This window comes from Eptesicus fuscus, chromosome 23 (genome assembly GCF_027574615.1).
Source record: "Eptesicus fuscus isolate TK198812 chromosome 23, DD_ASM_mEF_20220401, whole genome shotgun sequence".
Taxonomy (NCBI): domain Eukaryota; kingdom Metazoa; phylum Chordata; class Mammalia; order Chiroptera; family Vespertilionidae; genus Eptesicus; species Eptesicus fuscus.
In genome coordinates, this window is record NC_072495.1 from 16,595,363 (window position 1) to 16,613,485 (window position 18,123).

Consider the following 18,123-nt stretch of genomic DNA (forward strand, 5'->3'; position numbering starts at 1 on the left):
CAGGAGATAGGGACTAACACCATGCTCATTCTGTTGGTACTGATATTGAGGTATGGGGAGATTAAGTAACATGGTCACACGGGTAGCATGAGGCGAAGCCTGCACTTGAATCCAGAAGTCTGACTTCACACTTCACTTACTATCTCCCATTAACTAATTGATCTTTTTTAAAAAATATATTTTATTGATTTTCCACAGAGAGGAAGGGAGAGGGATAGAGAGCTAGAAACATCGATGAGAGAGAAACATCGACCAGCTGCCTCCTGCACACCACCTGGGGATGTGCCCGCAACCAAGGTACATGCCCTTGACCGGAATCGAACCTGGGACCCTTTAGTCCGCAGACCGATGCTCTATCCACTGAGCCAAACCGGTTTCAGCAACTAATTGATCTTTTTAATCAATCAAATATCCTGTCATATCCAATATGACAACACATTTGGCTCAACACTGAGTGAGAAATGAAGAGGGACACAAGTCCATCTGAACTATGCACTCAAGGTACTTACAACCTGCACATGCATAAAACACACCCCCAAATAAGAATATTATGAAAACATGTGAGATTCACATGATAAGTAATGGTTGCCATAGGAGGACTGGCATAAGCTTTGTGAAGAACCCAACACTGATACTGGAATTTGAGAGAAATAAGGCTAAAATAGAAAGTCTTTAGGACAGGAACATGTTCAAGCATAACACAGCAGAATATGTGTTTGTGGACTGTGACTTTGTAGATTGGTAAGGGGAATACACATATGAGTGAAACTATGGGTGATAAGGACAACATTGGTAGGTTACAGCCAGAAAATAATGATTACTTAATGTAGGGTTTATTTGTAGACAAAGGCGAATCAAAGAAGGTATTTGGACAAAAGAATGATGGGATGAAATTGTGCTTTAGAAAGAGTACACTGCAGTGTGCATGATAATTAGGATGGAAGAGGGAGAAGAAATGGAGGACCAAGTAGGAGACTACCACAGTGCAGGCAGGTGATAATGATGTTACACAAGAAAGCAATGGCAGTGGGAGTGGAGAGAATAACTGATGGGAACACACAGGAGAAGCTGAATTGAAGAACCTGTTGACAGACTACATATAAGCGCCAACTGAGGAGAATGGCACTCAGCCTGGGGCAGGAAGAATATTGTGCCACTAAGAGAAAAAGAAAGTTATGAGGAGGGTCCCATTGGTGGAGAGGAGGGGAAGTTCTGTGTGGACAGCCTAGGAGAGTTTGAGCTTGACATATATGTTAATATGTAAAGCAGGAAGCTGAAAATCTTAGACCACAGTTTAGGAGAGATTTCAAATGTCCTGGAAGAGATTTAAGCATCCTCCACATAATGATGGCAGCTACAATGGGAGACAAAGATGAAGGACATGAAAATTTGTACAGAACCTGCAGAATTTTTTTATATAGAAAGGAAAAGAATGCAGGCGCTAAGCTCCTGAAGGTGTCACATTTCCTGGATGTATATTCAATGCCTTAGTTTGGTCAGAATAGGCATAAAGGAGATATTTGTGGAGGAAATAAAACTTGGTAAACTCAGGGCAAATTAGGAAAATGATCTATTTGGAAAGTTGCAAAAACTTTAAATTCTGCCCTGTATAACATTCTAGTAGATAAACTAAGCTGTTTTTTTTTTTTTTCAGAAAGGGTATCAGGAACATCCATTTAGATCTATAATCCCCCCTTATGTTGATGGTTTCAAAATTCAGACTTATAGGAGCTTCCAGCTCCACAGAACAGAATATCAAATTGAATGTGTACACCTTTTTCCTCTAAGTCTTCAGCAATTTTTTAAAGAAATATAATATTTTTAAAGGTATTTTTATTGATTTGAGAGAGGGGAGAGGGAGAGATAGAAACATTAATGATGAGAGAGAATCATTGATTGGCTGCTTCCTGCATGCCCACATTGGTGACTGAGCCCACAACCCAGGCATGTGCCCTGACTGGGAATCGAACAGTGGCCTCCTTGGTTCATAGATTGACACTCAACCACTGAGCCACACACTAGCTCTAAAATGTCAGCCTTTCAGCATGGTGACCATGTGGGCCATGTCACCACATCCCATCCATAAAATGGGGACAGAAGTCTCAGCTTCAACCCTGCAAAGAAACATCCCTTCAGACTCCTTGCAGGAGAATTTGAGATGCTCTGAACTGCACAGTACTTACTTAGGTGGCGGCTTTGAGATTTTTTAAAAATTCCTTTTATCAGGAATTGTTTCTAAGAATTGCTTGGCCTGGTTTCCAGATGAAAGACTTTGAGTTAAGGCTCCAGTAGGTTTCCCCCAAATCAGAGTCGGTCATGTGGGAAGATTGTGGGTCCCTGAGAGAGGTCGATGTTCAATGACCAAAAGCACAGTCAGAGCAAGTCAGCATCCAGTCTCAGGATTTCCATCTGAACCTTCAGGTCCGCCCTCTAAGCGGTATTTGGGGCAACATGATGACTATGCGTGGTTTTTCTTCAGCAGATCTGCGTAGTTTAAGGAGTGGTCGGTGAGATAAACAAGGAGACAAACAGCGTTACCACAGATACCTGAATTTGTTTTTTCTCATCAAAAGATGTTCACCGCCCACTGGTTCCTTTTATCTCCTGCTGGTCCCTATCAAAGTCACTGGCTTGCACCCTCACCTAATTCACAAATCAAACTTTTAAAAATTTAACCTTCAAAAAGGACTTAATGCACTGTTTCATCTCATCTTTTACCTCTTTATCTTACTATCTTTATATTTTCCAGTAAAGCATATAATTAAATGGCCGCATCTCAGTCTTATCTGCTAGGGGAAATGTTGAAATTTGCTTTTTCTTGGAGCTAACACCCAGATATAGATTCAATTTTTTTTTTCTTATTTTCCAGGCTCCAAGGAAGATCAAAAGCCTTACCCGAATCACCCAGCAATTGAGGAGCTACAGAGGGAAATGAAATTCATGGCTACTGTATCCTCAGAGCACAGCGCATGAGAAAACCAAAGACCATTCCCTCATTATCCTCAGCTCCAGTAAGTCACTAGGTTAATGGGTCAGAAATAATAACACAAAGAATTGTTAAACCTAGGTTTAAAAGTAAAAGTAGACTTGGGATTATTGTGTTTTTATAAAATTCAGATGGGAATGGGAAAGGGGATGGTTCAATAAATCTACCTCCATTCCATGTTATTAGCTAAAACACTAAGCAACATGTTTCACACTTCTGCAAATCCATTCTTCCTCCCTCTAACAGATGTACAGAACACCACAAACCAGAAACATGGAGTCATCCTAAATACCTTGTTCATTCCCTGTTCTTCATATATAATCAGTTTAGTCAATTAATAGACCGATATTCATTTTTAAGTTTGCTCAAAGTACATACATACACACACACATACAAATTAGGTCAAACTATTAACACGAAAGGAGAATTTTGCCCCATTGAAGGGGTATTTTATATATTTAGCCTGCTATTGTTTCTGTGTTTTCAACTTAAGCCATCTTTTCATGAAAAATGCCCATGCCGCCGAAACCGGTTTGGCTCAGTGGATAGAGCGTCGGCCTGCGGACTCAAGGGTCCCAGGTTCGATTCCGGTCAAGGGCATGTACCTTGGTTGCGGGCACATCCCCAGTAGGGGGTGTGCAAGAGGCAGCTGATCGATGTTTCTCTCTCATCGATGTTTCTAACTCTCTATCCCTCTCTCTTCCTCTCTGTAAAAAATCAATAAAATATATTTTAAAAAAAAGAAAGAAAGAAAAATGCCCATGCCTGTGACTAAATTACACAGAATTTGTTTTTCCTTGAAGATGTTTGAAACTTTTTCAGCTTGCATATCGCATTGAAGACCCAGGTTGGGTTCACACTTTGGTGTGAAGACCCCTATAATCAAGTGTCCAGAATCTTGCCTGGGCTAACAGGGAAACTTGAATGTTCGCATTGTTCTTCAGGGCCAAAGGATATAAAGAACACACACAGCATAACGGATGCTTCCTACATAGTAAATACCTCAGAGCTATGCTGAAATCCAATGTTGAATTGCTTCCAATTTGTGGTAAGAAACTACCAAGGGCAAGAAAGAGCATTACTCCACTCGTATTACACTTCCAGTCATTGTACAAATAAGCACAGGTCCACACCCACATGCACTCTCACACACTACCAATTGAGAGCGGTGAGTCAGGAGCTATAACTTGGCAGTCAACCTGCCAACAAGAAGGATGCTTTTAGAAATTCAGCAGTTTTTCTGAGCATAGAAATGTTAGTCTGACAGGCCAAGGGTTGGTCTAATGCAGAAACGAACTCGGTTGCTTTCTCAAGGTTCTTAATGATAGAGCAGTTCACCATTTATGAAAGGGCATTCATGACAGCTGTGGCAGAACGTGACATCACCTGTGTGCCTAACCCTCTACAAGTGCCTGGGCACACCAGACCACATGGAACATACTACACGCAAAGGCCTCTGTTCGATGGAAGAGGATCCTTTGGACATTGGAAGTATGGGCAGAGCCTGAGAGAATGAAAAATCTACCTGTCACTCTTGAATTCCCAGAACACAACGACAAATACCATCAGGGATTATTTGGGCGAAGGATGTGTGTGTATAAGTCAATGAGTGTATAGTTTATGGATCTAAAACAAAACGCACAAATCAGATCTCGGCCACGTAGGTGCTAACAAGGCCAGATTGATTTTCCTGGGATCTGCACAATCTCAGGGCTGAAGGAGACATCATCGAGCCAGAGAGGATGCTGCCTGGTAGAATGTAAACAGCACTCATCTTACATTTTGAAGACAAAGTTTGGGACCCCTACTTTGTTGCTATCCATGAGCCATTACCACCATCTGTACTCACTTTCTTTGTGGGTAGGATTGGACTAGTTAACGTTCAAAATTCTTGCTAGTGTCGAACTTTTGTAGCCTTAACTTCCTAAGTGTCCGATATTCTAAGCTAATGGACTTCAGTGTTTGCTTCTTCATCCTCAGAGGAAACTGACTGTAACCCAAGAATGCATTATAATCTAGAAATAATTTTCCCAAACCGAAGGAAGATAAAAGTCTGACCACAGGTAGGAAGAAGAGAATCAGAGAAATGTGACCAGAAATTCAGTACTTATAGTTCTCCGAGGAGAACGCCTACCTTTTGCAACAGCACCCAGGGAGACATAAGGTAACCAAAATCCCCAGGAGATTCTTCAAATCATTCTCCTAGAGGAAGTGGATGGTGACCCCAGAGCAGAAGGAATGACTGCCAAGCTTCCCAATGGTATAGCCCTGGGGAGCTGCATTATTTAAAAACAAACCTGTGTGTGTGTGTGTGTGTGTGTGTGTGTGTCTTATTGATTTCAGAAAGACAGGAGAGGAAGAGAAAGATAGAAATATCGATGATGAGAGAGAATCATTGATTGGCTGCCTCCTGCACACCCACATTGGGGATTGAGCCAGCAACCCAGGCATGTGCCCTGATCAGGAATCAAATCATGACCTCCTGGTTCATAGGTCGATGCTCAACCACTGAGCCACACCAGCCAAAAAAAAAAAAAAGAAGCCCATATTGACACCTGCCCATATAATGTAACCATCACTGAGTGTATTCATCAGTGACTGTCCCATATGTATGGCCCAAAGCTTAAACACCATGAGCAGAAATGGTGGTTATCTAGAGAGCTCACAAAGTCCCCAATTCCGAAGATTCCACCTATTCTTCCCTTTGCCCAACAATTTGAGTTCCCTGGCAATTAGCTAGTCCAAAACCTTCTCTCCTGGTGGACACATTTTATCAAAGAACCTACGAAGAAGAAGCTATCTTCAGCAGCAGGAGCCCAGAGCATCTGGGTTACATCCCAGGCTGTCAATCTTGCTAACTTATTAATAACAGAGGGAGATGACTAAAAATCTGGATTAAAAGGTTATCAGCTCCTCTTCTTCCCTCCCTTGCATCTTCCCAATGGCCTTGATTGATGCCAGATTGCCTGGCAAGAAATAGACGTGTTATTTTTAGTTGGCTCTGAATCTGAGGGACTTTTATTTCTGCTTGTGAACCTTTATAAATATTTAAGAGAAAGGAAAAGCATGAATGGAGGAACATGTGGCCTCACGGATATCCATCAGGGCTGTCTGTGGAAATTACAGATGTGCATGGGAGTGTAGCTGCAGAGCTGTCCGGAGGTACAGGGCTGCGTGTGTATGAATAAAAGAAACCTCTCAAAGCCTTGGAGGGAACTTCAAAGTGAAGAGGAAATCAAGGCTAATAAGGTGCACACGCTGGGCTCTTCATTCAGCGCCTTCACCACCTTCAGCCTCTGTTTTCCAGTCCCAGACCAGACACACTTCCCTTTTTTCCTCCTGGAAAAGGGGAAAGGCTGAGTGGGAGAAGAGGTCAGAGAGTTGGGTTCAAGTGTTGGATTTGCAAACGATCCCATCCATAAACCACAGTCAATGCATTGCACAGCATCATGAACGTTGGGTATTTGCACGAACCAGCCAAGCATTTCGCGCCCCCCGGGTTCTCAGGGTCCCTGCATGTAAAATGAGGGCAGGGCTGGCTTCCAAATCTAAATTTGTACTTGTAAAAAAAAAAAAAAGCCCTCTTTCTTCTTGTAAACTGTATCCAAATTGTTTTCTTTATTTCAGAAAAAAAAAAATATCCAATGTCTTGTCTTTTGTTTCCTTGCATGGCACATTAAAAAGTCAATTCAACAGACATTTCCTGCATGTCTACGACACCAAAAACTCCAGTGCTGGCCTGAGGGAGAGAGGAGGCTCAGGGGAGGATCGTGTTCTCTGGTAGAAGAGGGGATAGGATTCTCTTCAGGTCCCTCAGGTTCAGCTTCAAAGGGCAGCAGCTCCCTTCAAGAGAGAAGAGTCTGCCCTACTCCTTCCTTTAGGAAAAGACCTGCGATGGATCCAAGTTTTCGCCAAGATTCCACCCACCCCTTCCACTTCAACAGAACTACTAGCTCCATACCCTGCAGGGCCAGAAAGGAGAGCAAGGCCAACCACACCTCTGACCAATGATTCCTTCAATAATTGCATAGTATTCGCTGCACACCCTCCAAACCACGCACTAGGCCTGCAGCATAAACTGGGCAGCAGCCACAATTCCTGCTGCTGGGGAGTTACAACCCAGTGAGGAATCCAGGCAGTAAAATGAATTGCAAACATGATGGGTGTGCCCAGGCAGCCATGGCCTGGAAGCCCACAAGAGGGGTTCTAAGCATCCCGTCCACAGTGAACCTCTTCACTGATCTCAGACCATCTCCATAGGATGCCACAGACAACTCTTCCAAAGAATCCCAGGAATCTGAAACCAGCCCAAGAAATTCCTCCAGACCACTCTCCTCTCCCTGCATTGCCTTCCAACCTCCTGTCGGGCCTCATCGCTTAACCGTGTGTCTCAGATCCCTTCTCTCATCCATTCCATGTTCATGAGTCCTGGCTGCAGACTGTCCACTGTACTTCTCATTTGGCATATCTCAGGATGCCAGCTCAAGCAGCCACCTTCCCACCATTCAGGTGGGCACTGGCAGAACCCTACACCCTGCCCTCGACCAGCCCCAGCCTCAGCCTCAGCCCCTTGGCCTCCCTTCCATGGATGAAGGCACCTGCAGGTAGTGAAGCAGCGGGTGTGAGCTCGACCCTTGGAGCAGGGTGGGATGGGGCTGGCTTCAATGCCCAACTCTTCGACTTGGTACCAAACTCTCTGAACGTCAGCAATTTTCTGTGCACACAGAATGCTGAGAGGAAAAATGAAAGAGATTAGTTCTGTGAGACTTCCTGGGATTCCTCAGAAGCACAGAATAAACTCAGACTTCCTTCTATTTACAATATGAAAGCAGTGACAGCATGTCCCCTGTGTATCTTCCTAGCTGCCTTCCTTTCCCCACGCACACATAAAACCCCAGCAAAGCAACACTTCTTAAGGAGCCCCTCTCCAGTCTGCAGTTTTGCACCCGTGTTCTTCCACACCTCTCTCACTCGCTTCCCATCTAGCAAATGCCTACATTTCTACCAAAATTACACACAGGTCACTCCCCTTGGAGATTCTTCCCTGACCACCACCTACCACAGAAACATCTCATCTCCCAGCAACATTTCTCCAATAGCGATTTCTCATTTTATTCACATGGAGTCATTCTTTTAACCAACGTTTATGGGGCACCTACCACGTGGCAGATTCCGGGTGAGTTTTGGCAAAACTGTCTCCTCCGCCAGGCTGAGCAGCTTCGGAAAAGAAGCCATGTCTTTTTGTCTTCGATGACTCTACACGTCTAATAACTACTGGCCACTCAGTGGACGACTGATCACTTCAGGATCTGCTGTGAGTGAGTTTTTTAAAAAGTTGATAGACATTGCCCTGGCTGGTTTGGCTCAATGGATAGAGCATCAGCCTGCAGACTGAAGGGTCCCAGGTTCGGTTCTGGCCAAGGGCACATGCCTGGGTTGCGGGCTTGATCCCCAGTGGGGGGGTGGGGGGGTGCAGGAGGCAGCCAATCAATGATTCTCTCTCATCATTGATGTTTCTATCTCTCTCTCCCTCTTCCTTCCTCTCTGAAATCAATAAAATATATTTTTTAAAAAAAGTTGATAGACATGAATTAGCAGAAAGAAGACCTGAAGAGATGTCAAGGGAATTCGACTCTGTGAACAAAATGGAATCAAATTTGACTAAATGGGTCTCTTGCAACATCACAACTTCATTCTGCAGGGGCAGTCTCCACGTTATGGCAGCTCTGCTCTGGTTTCTGTTTCCCTGCGGGACCCCGGGAAGGGATATAATCTATTCCACAGGCCATGCCCTCTTCCCCCTTTCGCCTCTGACTCTCCGCATTGCAGAAATATCGCTCCCAGAAATAAACTGACCTTTTGAAAACTAACCGAAATCACACATTCCAGCTGAGGACAATGAACTTGATGTTTAAAAAGTATATAAGTTTCTGTGCCAAAATAATGACCTTTTGGCTACTACTGTGTTCTCTCAGTTTTTGAATAAACATAGATGTGATTCCCAAACATTTGTTTTAATAAAAGGAAACGTTGTTGTTGTTGTTTTTTTCTTCCTCCGTTAGGCAAATGGTACGGAAGGTCCAGTGGGGTGGTTAAACTCTGCCTTATATCCGAGCTTAAGACTCATCAAGACTGTGGGATTTTTTAAAATATATTTTATTGGTTTTTTACAGAGAGGAAGGAAGAGGCATAGAGAGTTAGAAACATTGATGAGAGAGAAACATCGATCAGCTGCCTCCTGCACACCTACTGGGGATGTGCCCACAACCAAGGTACATGCCCTTGACGGGAATCGAACCTGGGACCTTTCAGTCGCTCTATCCACTGAGCCAAACTGGTTAGGGCAAGACTGTGGGATTTTTGTTTCAGAACAGTGACCAACCCCCAGTGACATGTGTCATGCTGGGTAGACTCAGAGGCGAGTACACAGGATGAAAGCTCAATTCCATGGCAGTCAAGGTAGACGTGACAATGCAGGCCCTTTGCCCTGAGTCAGCTGGCATTAACAGTGATGGCTCCTGGCAACAGCACTTGACAGTTTACCAAACTGTACTTATTGTTACACTGGCCTTCTGCCAGAGTAGGGAGGTGTTTATTATTACGATCATTGTCTGTATTTTATGGATGAAGACACTACATTTTGGAAACATTACATGATTGGCCAAAGGACAAATGCATGACAAGCGAGGAGACATGCATGGTATGGCAGACAGTGTTCTGCCCCAGCCAGACAGGACCTGGTTTAATTCCCTACTTACTAGCTCCGTGACCTGCACCCATAGCAGCCATGACAACCAGTATTGATTCAGTGCTCACCAGGTGTCAGTCAATGTTCTCAGCTCTGTGAATGACTTGTATTATTTAATCTTCATAAGGGCTTATGAAGGGACTTAATTCCATCATTATCCCCTCCAACAGCTGAGGAAATAGAGACCTGAAGAGATGAGAAACGTGCCCAGAATTTTCTAACTAGTAAATAGGAGAAAACAGAATTCGAACTCAAGTAGTCTGACACAAGAGTTTAGGAAATACTGTTTTATCTCTCAGCATCAATTTCCTCATCCATAAAAGAGAGGTAGTGGTAGCTACTCTGCAAGATTGTCTTGAAAATGAGAAATAATACCCACCAAGTGCCTAATAATGTTGCTGATACTTGGGGAACCCTCACTAAAATTTCAGATCTTACCAACTCACATGATATTTTCCATGATGCACTGTGCTGGGGCCTCAAGCCCTGAACCCATACATGGGTCCACAAATGAGCTTCAAAGAAAGAGCAGTCCTTCTGGAATAGCATCCAGAGTGTTCTCTCTCTCTCTCTCTCTCTCTCTCTCTCTCTCTCTCTCTCTCTCTCTCTCTCATGCATAAATCTTTCTAGAAAAATTATCTATAGCTTTCAGCAGACTCACAAAAATATTCATGTCCCCGAAAAACATTTGGCACCACTGCTGTATAAAGTAGAAACTAGTCTCTCTTTTTTCACGTGGAAAATTATTTCACCATTTTCTTCAGTCAGCACCCTCAGAAGAAATACCTTTGCCTGTTCAATGTACTGTCCTCCAACATTTAAGCACAGGTTATACACTGAGTGGTCAGATTACTATGATCTCTGAATGCATAATAATCTCGCCACTCAGTATATACATATATTAGAGGCCTGGTGCATGAATTTGTGCATGGGTGGGGTCTGGCCAGCCTGGCCAGGGGGAGGGGGCATGGGCAGTTGGCTGGCCTGCCTGCTGGTCAAACTCCTGGTCGAGGGGACAATTTGCATATTAGCCTTTTATTATATAGGATATACACTGAGTGGCCAGATTATAATGCGTTCAGAGATCATAATAATCTGGCCACTCAGTGTATATAGTAAGATCTACTGATTTAGCTGCGTGTAACAGTGAGAACTTGAGGAAAGGAATTTTTGTTCTCTGTGCCTTCTGTATTCCCTGATGGCTCTATTTGGAGTTGAAGGGACGTTTTCATAAGCGTGTGTGAGTGCTTGTGTTTACCTGGGCCCCCAGGGTAAGTGACTTCTGAAGGTGGGCTGAGCGCCTCTCTCTTATCCAACAGCAGCATGCACATTTATGCTGGTCCCTAACTTATCCAACAGCAGCATGCATGTTTATGCTGGTCCCTAACTTATCCAACAGCAGCATGCATGTTTATGCTGGTCCCTAACTTATCCAACAGCAGCATGCATGTTTATGCTGGTCCCTAACTTATCCAATAGCAGCATGCATGTTTATGCTGGTCCCTAACTTATCCAACAGCAGCATGCATGTTTATGCTGGTCCCTAACTTATCCAATGGCAGCATGCATGTTTATGCTGGCCCCTAACTTATCCAACAGCAGCATGCACATTTATGCTGGCCCCTAACTTATCCAATGGCAGCATGCATGTTTTTGCTGGCCCCTAACTAATCTCATCACAGCAAACAACAGACTACCACAGCGACACGAGCCCTGGCATTTGGCAACCATGCAGAATGATGGTGCATCCCTGTGGCACGTTCCTTGTTTGTCACCAGGGCAGTGCCACCCCAGCCACAGAGACCGCACCTCATTGGACTCCGCCAGGCTGATGGCAAGAAGAGGGTGTCAGCGAGTGCACTGGCCCCACAGCCAGAGAGCTTAAAGGGCAGGGGCAGAGCTGAGAAGTCCCTAAGCTCATGTGGTCAAAGCACAGCAGGGGCGTCCGATGCTCATTTTGATGAGATTTACAAGAAGTTCAAATGAGCCCGATCCTATTTTTAACCACAAGTTGGTGTGATGACAAAGGACCTTAGCGACTAAATCGCCCACTCTGAGAATTCAAGGGTAAACAGATGATAGAAACAGCATGAAACTGTGACACCCACCCCCCCCCCCCCCCCACCCCGCCCTGTACTTGCTTCCTCACCTTCTCCTCTATTTCTGCTTCTTTGTCAACACTCTGCCACTTCCTTCAGCTGGTTCTTTGAGAAAAGCAGCTGAGCTTAATGAGTTCAGTGAGTGGGACTAAATATTCCTGGAGAAAATGTTGGCATCTCCTTGAGTAAAAATATTCAGTGGTCCTGCAATGATTCTAGGGAAGTATATATGGGTTCTCCAAACCCCCTCATTCACCCATATTCACTTAGGGCTTTTCCACTTGAATGTTTTATGCATCTAAACATTAAAATGATGATTGTTCAAATGTACACAGCTCAACTTAGCAGAGTCTCTGACTTTATCATAATCATCTGTGAGTTATGTAAAGGAGGGTAGAAAGAAATAATAATATATATATTTTTACATAATTGTATTGAGTTCAGAGAGGAAGGGAGAGGGGAGAGAAAGATAGAAACATCAATACTAGTAATGAGAGAGAATCATTGATCGGCCGCCTCCTGCACCCCTCGACCCCCCCGCACTGGGGATAGAGCCCACAACCCAGGCATGTGCCCTTGACTGGAATGGAACCTGGGACTCTTCAGTCCACAGGCTGACACTCTATCCACTGAGCCAAGCCAGCTAAGGCAAGAAATAATAATATTATTAACTGTATAAAGCTTTACAGGTTTTAGACCCAACCCTTATTTTCTAGGCTATGACCTAATGTGTCATTTTAAAAAAATATATCATATCCAAAACCTTTAATAGCTGTCTAAGGTTCAATATTAAGCAGAGGAGTCAGTTAATAAAGTTTGGTTTATTCTGAAACTGTAGATAACACTTAGTGGAGGTGTGAATAAAACTTCAAATCTATGGTCTCCTTTATCTTACTTTTGCTTCCCACTCAAACTACCACTTACCTCTCACCTTCCCTGCACAGTCCCATTTCTTATTCCCCTCGCACGTATTCCCCAACCCCTTCTAACTTAGGTTCTTCTCTCACCACCTACAGAAACTGGTTTCTTAAAAGTGACCTAGCGATCTCCAAATACCACCCCTCCCCCCATCTCAGACCTCTGAACCTACTCCTAACTCCTAACCTACTCAACCTCTCTGAACCCTCCATGGAGATGACTACTCCTCCCATCCTACTATCTCCCCTTGCTTTCTGTCATCCAGCTCAGCCCACTACTGGGGTCCCTGCCACTAATTTGACTTTCCTATTCAGATCTTTAATCAAAGGCTTTACCTTAATTTTCCCATCCAGTGTACTCATTATTCACATTTTCAGTTCATTTATTTTATCTTCTAGTATTTTTGTTTTGTTCTGTTTTGTTTTTGTTAACCCTCACCCGAGGATAAGTTTCCATTTATTTTTAGGGAGAGTGGAAGAGAGAGTGAAAGAAAGAGAGAAACACCAATGTGAGAGAGACACATTGATTGGTTGCCCCCTGCATGCCCCTGACCAGGGCCAGAAGCCTGCAACCGAGGTACATGCCCCTGGCCAGAATCAAACCTGGGACCCTTTAGTCCACAGGCCGAAGCTCTATCCACTGAGTCAAACCGGCTAGGGCTTATCTTGTAGTATTTATTAAGTGCCAGGAATGTGCTTCCAACAATATGGCAAACTGAAAACTTCTCACTACAAAGCCCCTAGAAACCCTGGATAAATATATAAGAAATTATTTAAATTGGGAAAAAAATATGATTCAGGAGACATCATAGTGGGGGGGGGGGGTCAAAATCAAGTATACATGATGATAAGTAATCCTGAGGCTGTCTTCTCAAGCAATATCCAAACTCACATTTTTGACTACCTACTACACAGCTTCCTCTATGTTATAAAAAACTCATATTCAATGTGATAAAAAAAAAGGAGCTAAACATGTTTCTTTCACAATGTTTCCTCTCATTAGTTCTCAGCCTAAGCAAACACAATCACAGATATTTAATCAGTCACTCCCAGAATTTGTGAGCCATCCATTACCTCCCCTCTCCCCAGTTCCTACTATAACTTGGTGTCCAGTGCATCTGAGGAGTCCTGGCACCCATGTGTCTATAGAATTGACACATACTGAGTCTGTCTATTTTATAAATCCATGTGTCCTAGCTTCTGTCTTGCTCATCCTATGTATTCTACAAACCCTCTGCTGAGACCAAAGTCCTGTTGTTCTAAGTAGGGGCCCTGGCAGTGTCTAATTCTTACCAAGCCCCTCCTTAGGCGTGTTCTGTGCAGCCACAGCATGACCTCAATGATTCCTCCATGTCATTTTGAACATCACACTTACCTAAAGATCTTGAGTGTCACAATGAGCCTACAACTTCAGATCCCCAGCCCTCAGCCAAGATATTGATGCCAGAAAATTTAGCAACTTTGTAGACTGATGACTACATAATCTCCTCTATCCTTTAAGTGAAAATGTTTTAGGAAAGCAACTTGAACCCAAACTTAAATTCTACCAACTCCTGGGATTCACGTATGTATGGTAATATACACCGAGTGGCCAGATTATTATAATCTCTGATATAGTGTATATCCTATATAATAAAAGGCTAATATGCAAATTGTCCCCTCGGCCAGGAGTTCGACCAGCAGGCAGGCTGGCCAACTGCCCATGTCCCCTCCCCCTGGCCAGTCTGGCTGGACTCCACCCATGCACAAATTCATGCACCAGGCCTCTAATATATATATATACTGAGTAGCCAGATTATTATGCATTCAGAGATCATAGTAATCTGGCCACTCAGTGTATCTGGAAAACTAGTGTATATTGGGTATGATGGTAGCTACCCAAAGTTCCCTTGCATGAGGCTATTATGAGCATGTTGGGAGGAAAATATGAGTCAATACATAAGGCATTGTATATCCCTCCAGGCCCAGCAACTCATGAAATCCTGTGTGTGAGCTCCATGGAAAATATGTGTCAGTTACATAGATGAAAAGAAGTTATTAAAGGTTCCTGATGCTGTGGTAACTACCAGACTGAACCCTGGCTGCCTTCTTATACCCTCAAAAGCACAAAAACCTCTTAGGCCTGGATTCTTTGGGAGGAGTTATTGGGAAAGCAGCCATTTGCTCTCACAAATGTTCATGGGCTAGAAACTCTGGCTTCAAGTTCAACATGGAACCAGAAAGGAAGGAGAGGTTGGGGTGACATGAGATGAAGGAGGATCCAGGCAGAAACAATAGACACAAGAGTATAGTTTCAACATGTAGACTTGGGACCAGCACCTCAGCTTTGAGAAGTTCTTACCTAGCCCCTTTTCACCCAGAAGGCCTATCTGTCACTAAAATTCACCATTGCACACTTCCTCCCACCACCACCAATGGAGGTCATCAACATGTAGCTGTGGCAACTACTGCTAGATAGAGAACAAGGTCATGAGGTGATAAACTAATATAACCCACACATACACACCAACAGTCCCATTCAATGTGGCTGGTCAAGCAACTGAGAATTGCTTAATTGTAGATAGCTCCCCTTATCTGTCTTACATGTCTTCCTCTTCCTCTTTCCCTTATCTTTATTTTTATACTTGGGTCAAATGTGTGTTTTTCAAAGTCTCCCTCCTTCTTACCTTGTTAACAGTGTGCACAGTCTCATTCAGATCCCCTGAGATAACTCTTGGGAAATTCGTATTGCAAGTATGCCATAAAAATGATTGTGATATCCTGCTCTAAATAACAAATAAATAACATGTCTGGTCTAAAGACCAGCAACTACGTGGAGACAGAACAGAGGTGATTCTAAATATTCCCATAAGCAAAAGGAAATTGGTCTCACATTGAGTTATATCCACTTGATACTGACAGAATAGCTTGCTGTGTTTTTAACAGGAGAAATGCCAGATGAATAACAGATGGAATCATATTGTGGCTTCATAACTCCGGAGTGTACATAGATCCAAGTGTTTCTAAGCACCCTGGACAGTTCCTTTGCTCTCATCTGTTCTACCCCTTGAGTCTTCCCATTTGGATAACTGGGTCATATTATTATAACACAGGTTTTAAAATTATGCATGAGAAAGTATCTCAACTGTCATCTCACACAATCCTTTTTTGGGAGGTGAAGAAACTGAGACCCAAGGGTGAATTGCTTTGTCCAGAAATAAAACTCGGGTATCCTTAATCCGATTCTGGAAGTATTCTCTACAACGTATGTATGTTTCCTAATTTCTTCTTAACAAATATTTAAAAAATAAGAGAAGACAAAAAGAATTTGGCACACTCTAAACATGTTTATTTGCCAGTTACCTTTCTTTCCTTATTCACTCATCATTATATCTGAAAATGTCATTTGGAAACCTGTCACTCTTTCTATGTCTTCCATGTCTGGATGAAGTTAACACTCCTTCAACTCATTTACACATATATTTATTTTTTTCCCACTTCTATGTGATCGGGATATGGAGATGTCAGAAACCAGTATCGCTAATGAACATGTTCTACATGCAGGAAATGGGAAAAGGCTGTATTCCCTCTAAGACATTATCTTATAAATACATAACATATGATGGATTCAAAATACTCTTAACCTGATAGTAAATCTTTAAATGCTAATTGCACCTTAATTTTCAGCACACATTTGTATCAACACCCTGGTTTTTAAATCACTGGGGCCTTTTGCTCTTGTTGAAAGCTAATGCTGGAGGTGATGTACCCATATAAACCTCTAAAGACCATTTTAATATAGCATCGTTTAAGCCAATTCATTTATTTTTTTTCTGCATTCCTGTTCTATTGGTAGTTTTCTTTTAAAATCAGTTTCTGTTAATGAATTTTAACACATCACATTTAGGCTCTTCCAAGGTAAAATAAAATAAATATATCCTTTCAATATCCACCTCCATGTCCTCTCTTCCTTATTCTCCTACTGCAATGAAGGCTCCTTCCTTTTCTTTAAAGTCCTTGATTTTGACCCATTCTTTTACCTACCATACTTTTAAAATACCATATTTACCAATGGAACTATTCTAGAATACATCTATTCTCAATTCTTATAATCTCATATATCCCACTCCTAACTTCACTTTTCATCCTTTCTGATCAACTAAAGTAAAACTTCTGCTACCCCGTCCCCCATTGCCATCACCACCCCCATCACCAGCACCAGCACCAGCACCATCACCACCTGGCCTTTCTTCTCATCTGCAGGATCAGAACTGTTGCAAGAGTTTCTGTTGCTAGAAAAAAAGATGATAATAACAGTTGATTTTCCACAGCCCATACAAGTAATTGACATCCCTCCCCACCCTCATCTAAAACCCATATTATATAGCATTTCCCATATTAATATGGAGTGGCCCTATTCTCATAAACTACACACATTTTTTTTAGCACCAACCCTTCTACAGAGACACAAAAGCTATGAGACATAATATATACCTCCTAACAGCCACAGGAAATGTGTGAACAAATAATTCAGGGCAAGGTAATAGAGACTCAAAGACAGTTCGGATGGTGAGCAATTCATGATGGATAAAAAGCTCAGAGAAATCTTTCCTGGCCAGGTCCAGGTTTGGAATGGTCCTGAAAGGATAGCATATGGTCAAAGGAAAAGGAAGAGGGACATTATTACATAGGTTATTTCTTTATCTTAAAAAATTACTTTTATAACATTGATAGATACATAAAAATAGTTCTATTCAAAAATATTTTCAAAGATTTCTCTAAAAGAAAAAAATAGCATATATTTGTGTGCATTAAAGCAAACATTTAGAAGTTCCTTTATATTAGTTTTCTGACCATTAAAAACATAAGCAGAGTAATTATTCTTGCATATCTTTATACAATTTAACCCATTTCTTAGCTGTAGCTGCATCTAAAACTCTCCCAATTAATTTTCTGAAGAATTTATATTTATTAAGGCAGTATTATTATTTATATTTTTTTCCTAATGTTTCCTGCATCAAAGTTGAATTTTTAAAATTAATTTGACATTACCAACATTGGAAGTATGCTCCACCCAACTTTGCATTTGTATCATCATCACATATAATTTTGTCTCAATGCTGAGATTTTTAACTGAATGTATAATAGTATCCAAAATAATGTCAGAAATTTCACCTTTGAAAGAATAAACTTACAAAAAGCTTTACTTGATTATATCACTAGTTGAAAAACTATTCTTAGAGTTTCAATTAGAAACTTGAGACTCAGCCTTTTCAACCACAGTTCTTTAGCGGGGTCAAACTCTAATGCTCTGAGACATCCCTTGTATGTCATCATATGCACATCTGGAATGGAATCAGTTATGTACCATCTTTGGCAGAATTGAGAAAACAG